This window comes from Lipophrys pholis, assembly GCF_963383615.2.
Source record: "Lipophrys pholis genome assembly, chromosome: 1".
Classification (NCBI taxonomy): Eukaryota; Metazoa; Chordata; class Actinopteri; order Blenniiformes; family Blenniidae; genus Lipophrys; species Lipophrys pholis.
The window spans coordinates 38,473,479-38,480,238 of record NC_137635.1 but is presented as its reverse complement, the minus strand read 5'-3'; positions in this window follow the sequence as shown (position 1 = coordinate 38,480,238).

Here is a 6,760-nt window from a genome sequence, read left to right as displayed (position 1 = left end):
TATATACGTCTGTGTTTTGTATGGAACACACTTCAATGTCATGTACCTCGCTCCACTGTGGTTCATCTGTAAAATATCATCTAAGTCAGTTTAGGAGTCTTTAGATGTTTCCATCTAAGTACAAACACCAGGGAGAGGGACGAAATATGCAGTAAGTACTTTTACATTCTGTTCATAAATTAACTCATTTACTTGTTTGTTACTTTTTTTGCTTGGTTTAATTTTTATTTGAGTTTGTGGGCATGTGATTGCTGTATAAAACACACAGGATGAAAACGGCTGGACTGGAAAGTGGGTGGATTTATTAACCTTATGTTTCCTCCTAGTCGAGCATGTTAAGTCTTCATTGTATTCATTGTTGATTTTTATTTATATTTTTGGTGTTTGAGAGAAAAATGCAACAAAATGAATCAGATTAAGAAGACCATGGTCCAAATATTTCCACAACTCCAGTGCCAAGCTGAATGTTTTATTTGAATTATTTTCAGGTTATTGAATATTGATCCAGGTTTTATACAGTTTGATGGGGAAATAAAGTAATAGAGTGATAAAGTTAACCCTCTGTCCCTTCAGGACGACCGCTGCAGCGTGCATCAGAGGAGGAGGTCGTCTGTGAGCAGCAGCCTTGTCACCAGGAGAGGATCTCCGGTCCTGAACAGCAGGAGCAAGAACCTCCACACCGTCGCTCATTCAAGAGGAGCAGGAGGAAATCTGCCCCCGTCAGGAGGGAGAGCCGCTTGCACTGAAGCAGGAGCCTGAAACCTTATTGGTTACTCTGACTTATGGGCAAAGTGACAGTGAACCAGAAGCACACAGTGCTGACGCTCAGAGACGGAGTCAGTGTGCAAACCCGGTGTCAGCGAGACATCAAGGGCAGAAGCCAGTTTCACCCTCAGCAGAGGGACGGTGTGTCAAATGTGACATTTGTGGAAAAGCCTTCAAGGATATGTCCCAGATGAGGAGGCACTACCGGATTCACACGGGTGAGAGGCCATATGCTTGCAAAACATGTGGTAAAAGTTTCAAACATAGTTATACTTTGTCTGTCCACATGAGAACTCACACAGGCGAGAAGCCGTACGCTTGTAGGGTATGCTGGAAAAGATTCATTCAGAAATCGCACTTGAAAAGCCACTTGAGAATTCACACAGATTTCAAGCCGTACACCTGTGTGACATGTGAACAAAGTTTTAGGCACAATAATTCCTTGTTGTGCCACATGACAACTCACACCGGTGAGGAGCCGTGCTCGTGCGAATTATGTGGGAAAAGATTTGGGTGTGCAGGAAACCTGAAAAGCCACACGAGGACCCACACAGGCGAGAGGCCGTATCTCTGTAATACCTGTGGGAACCGATTCACTGACTCGTCGTCACTGAAAATGCATACAAGAATCCACACAGGTGAGAAGCCATATTCATGCGAAACCTGTGGGAAGGGCTTCCGTCATAGTTACACTTTGTCTGTCCACATAAGAACTCACACAGGTGAGAGGCCGTATCTCTGCAGCACCTGCGGCAAACGTTTTCAACGGTCATCGATTCTCAAAATGCATCTACGAACCCACACAGGTGAGAAGCCGTACCCCTGTGACACCTGCGGGAAAAGATTTAATCGCGCGTCAAATCTAAAAATTCACATCAGAACCCACACGGGTGAGAAGCCGTACACTTGCGAGACCTGTGGGAAGAGTTTTATTCAGCAAGGTCACTTGTTATATCACATGAAAAGTCACACGGATGAGAAGTCGCAGGCCTGAAACAGTGGTGCTGAAAAATATCTTGAATTACTTCAACATCAGGCTGTTGACCAGCAACCGCCATGTACATTTGTTTTGATTCTATAGTGTGTGAGATGGATATGAAAAAAACGCTTTCTACTTGTGTCACACTAAAACTGCAGTTTGCTGTGTACCATTGGATGTATTAATAACGGCCACTGAATGACTCTGACACTGCAGAAACCTTTCAGCTCCTGTGCCATTATGGTTGTGGAGTATTTCTTTGCATATTTATGATGTACGTCGCCAAGCGTTTCTCTTCTCTGACGAATGACATGCGCTGCGCTTCGATGCAGTCGCGGTATTACAATTTAAATAGAGAAACAGTCTGAATGGAGAGGCTGGAATTTTAACTAGTGATGGCCAATATCCTTTTAAAGTTTTGAAAAAGCAACTCCTCCAGGCATTCATCTTGAGATTGACACAACTCTAAATGGTGTGAGCAATAAAATCTTTGATAGATGATAAATGCAATGTGTTATCAGTCTTTTCTGAGTCATTTCATGCCATATTGTGATTTGTGACTGTCTGGAAGCTTTTTATTGTTTCATGCTCCAAAGGCAAAGCTGATTGTAGTAGATGTTCTGAAGAGACTTATACCTATATATTATTCATACGTTGTTGCTTATTTAAACTGAAGCATTCAGCGATTGTTGTGTATATGAGCCTCTGTGCCTCTTACTTTATGTACAGTATTTCGATAAGAACGCATCACAATATAAATGCGTTGAATTGAAAGTTGCAGAAATGTCACAGGTCAAATGTGAAAGCAGTCGCGCTGCTTCAATAAAAACATTAATACTTCCACAAGGGGGATGGAACTGTGTACGTTCACTCAAATAATTTGACTACAGAGATGTTTCTTGTCCAGATTACATCTAAGCTGAATGTGTGGAATGTTGGGCCCTTTAAATAAAACTGAAAAGAGTATTTGTATTTTCTTGGAGGAATATTAAAGAAACGTCATACTCATAGTTGGAGTCTGCGTAAGAGGCATCAAACAGGAGTCCTAATGTTATGGATCGCTGCGGGGATTTAGTTTGTATTCATGTTACCTATTGGAGCAGCTGTACATGAATAAAAACTTCAATATAAAACTATTTGCACCGACGTTCTCAAGTCACCATTGAACTAAGACATGTGTCCTTTTCCTCTGATTGGTAAATGAAGATTTCTCCTTCTTGTGAATCGATCTATCGAGCTTTTGATAGTCTATTCCAGCTGGCAATGATGGAGGAACGACGTCCATCCACAACGGGTAAGTTGCTTCACAAGATACCCAGAGAGGGCTACGCAGTGGGAGGCATTCATGGGTCATCGTGAGGAATCCCCGGTTTGTGTCCTGGTTGGTTTAGAGGGTTTTCTGTGTGGACTTTCCATGCTCTCCCTGTGTTTTCTCTCACAGTCCACGTGAGTAAACATGCATTGGGCGGTTGGTGTGTGATTGTCTTTCTGTGTCCTGCCTTTACACGTAGCCAGCCGGCTCCAGGGCATCGGAGCTGGATAAAACGGTGTCATGTATGAACAAAGGATTCAGAGAGATCCAGGTGCACCAATACCAGGAATGTACGATCTGATCTTTTGTTGTAAATACAAAGAGGAGAGGAGTTTGAGAAGTGGAGCTTTTTTGGTGAGAGAAATCAGACTAATGTGGTATGACGACCAGAAGGTGGCAGCAATGCCACGTAGTGGCTGCCATGAAGCAGGTGTGCGTTGAAAGCTCTCATCATTTTTCAGCTAAAGAAAGAAAGATGTCCTCGTTCAGGACAAATAAGATTCACAGCAGAAAAATCTGAATCTCAGAACGCTGACAAGAAGGAGGTGGTCTGCACAGACTGCTGAACATCAGCTGGAAATCTGAAAATCAAACTAAGCTGGCCTCAATAAACAGTCCTGACCAAAGCTCTCTGTTACAGTCATTTAAATTTAATCACATATGTACCTTACATGTATGTAAACTATCAGGTATTTCTGGCAGATGTTCATGACAGAGGACAAACAACTGACGATGCACAACAGACAGATTCCTACGCCGTGAAGAAACAAGAGGCCATACCTGGGTTATGCATCCATACAATCGAAAGCTTAACATGATACAGAAGGTTTGATTTTATTTTATTTTTTTTGTTATGTAGGATGAGAATGCATGAGCTGGGATCCTTAACATCAAAAATATATAAATCAAGCAGCAAAACTGACGAAGGTTTTTGAGCTGAATATCTTCATGACGCCTGGTAATAAATAGTCACAGTGCAGTAAAAGATGTCGTGTGCTGATTTAATCTGTATTTATACATAAACAACTGCTGCCAATCAGAAAGGTCAGAAACTAGATCAACAACTTCTTGTTCTTTGACTTCTCACGTCAGGGATCATCCCAGCAGATTATTTGCTTCCATCTCAACCCATCCGCTGATAAAGAACTTAATCCAGTTCATACAACGATTAATAGTGTAAAAAAAAAAGTGTTATTAAGTCACCAGTTTATCTGATAAACTCACTGTTGATTGTATCTGACTTCTCTTTTACATGACCACGGCAATCAATCTTAAACATGTACGTGAGATCTTAAGAGTCTCACATTGTGGTGTGTTGCATCCTTGTACTGGGAAACCAAACCCACATAACTACGGGAAGAGTAGGGGCGTTTTGTAGCTCCTATTGGAATATCTTATTAAGGTGCGACATTATCTGAAAAAAAGCAGATCATTCCTGAGACATCTTTACACCCTGAATGGCTTCAAATGCGTACGCTATTTCTAACCCTAACCCTAAATTATTTACAATTCAAGAGATTTATGTATAATTCAAGACTACACTGTTTCTTGTCATATAGAATGTTGGGTGATGGCTGTCTTGATCTTTCTTGTTTTGTTTATTTCTATTTGCTCTGGTTGTTTTCATTCATGTGTGTGAGCGACTTGGACACATTGAAAAGCTTTTTTTTTTTTTTTTAAATATATATATATATATCCTGCATTGTTGTTTTTTTTCTTCTGGTGTCTCTTTGTCTATCGAGAGGACAAGACAGAAACTCCAGTCTGGACCAGATGAAACCAGATGAGCAGGAGGAACTCAGCATCGTCCATCATGGAAAGCAGTCTGAACTGAAGCAGGAAACTGATGGTGAGTCTTACTTATAGAAAATGTGACCACAGTTTACCACAATCGGACAGTGAAGCGCTCCTCTCTCAACTCTCCTGCAACTGGGAGTCAAAGTCAGAGAAAAACTGGGCATGGGAACGCAAAGCTGGAGCTGAGGAGCAACTCAGCATAATGCTAACAGAGATTAAAAGTGTTTAAAATGTGACCTGTGCGAAAAAGAATCTCCAGGCATCGGCCAGAAATCCAAACACGAGTGAATCCACACAGGTGAAAGGCGATACGTTTGTAAAAGACGTGGGAATCATTTCAGAAACCACCAGCCTTTGGTGGCAACCACGTGGGAAAAGATTTACTGATATACCAGCTTTGAAAACACCCCTGAAAATCTACGCAAGTAAGGAAGCTGTATTCATCAACACAATAGTTTGTTGCGTCATATGACAACTCGCACCGGTGAGAAACTGCATTCTTGCAAATCATGTGGGAAAAATTCTGCTGTAAGGGTAGTTTGTTGACTCATACGTCAGCTCACAGTTGAAAAGGTGTGTGCTTGCAAAACAACATTAGGAGCAATCATATAAAAAGGCAAAAACCTCTGAAACACCAACAGGAAAAGAAATGTCAAGAACAGCGGAACTGCTTTGATATCGAATTTTTGAAAACGACTGAAAAACTTAAATTCTCAGTTATGGTGTCACTTTGGCCACCTTCTGATGTCCTCCCTGAAACTGTATTGCAGTGATTCCATTTGTTGCTGTATTTAAAATGGGAAAACAATGCCTTTATGTACTTATATATGACAGTTTCACAGTAATCCATGCTACCCCAACCCTTACCTGAAGAATTATCTGATTGAAACATCACATGTTGATAGTAAATCTCTCTAGATTTTACAAGTTGTTATTAATCCCCATCTGTTGTCTCTCAAGATGTTTGTGAGTCAACTCATTACATAGAAATTGCAATATGAATGCGTGTGTGAATGAGTAAAAGTGACCAGTCATGTAAAGCGTGTTGACATTGCTGAAGTGGTTATGAATAATTGTAGTGGAGTATCAGTGCCAGTCTAATTATTCGATATTTTAGATGCACATACGGACAAACGCCCGCAGATGGCACTAGACTACTTTGTGTTTCATCTGCAGCCAAAGTCTCAATCCTCTATCTCAACAAGTACACAACCATTACACAATGTTTCATGAGGAATTTAGTTATTTTACCTGTGTGTGATTGTTTTTATTCTTTGCGTCACTTTGTTGTATTTTTCTTCACGTTTTTCATCTTTTCATTACCGTCGCAGGTTGTTTTATGTCTCCCCATGGGCGTCCATTGCCCATTTATAGTCAGTATGTGCACACTTCTGTTATGTTCTATTTTCTCCTATTTTTCTAGAATATTGTGTTTAAAAAAAACTCTCATTATTGTGGAGATTTGTTGTTCAGAGAGCTTTGTGTTTTATTTTATTTGAGTGCTCTCCTTTACCAATTATTACTAATCTCTTGTTGATTCGAATTTGTTCGTGATCAGGTTGTGCACTTGCAGCTCATTTGAGTCATTCTGTGGTTGTTCTGAGTACGAATAGTTTTGCGATTCCTTCGATGTTGTTTTGCATGTCATTATGCATCTCGGTCGTGCCTCTGTTTCTCTGCTGTCATTGTTTGTGTAAATATTCTGCAGCCCTATAATTAGTTTTGAATCCGTGCTGATTCTGAGTTGAGTTGTGATATTTTTCCATTTTGTTGTCAGTTAGTTTGTTTTTGTTCTGTAGCTTCGTGACCCCTGGTCCCAGACCTCAGGTCCCAGACCTCACTGCGCGCTCCCGCCGCGCCTGTCACGCAGGAGCGCGCCCGGTCAGGCTCGCTCCCGGCTCCCGGAT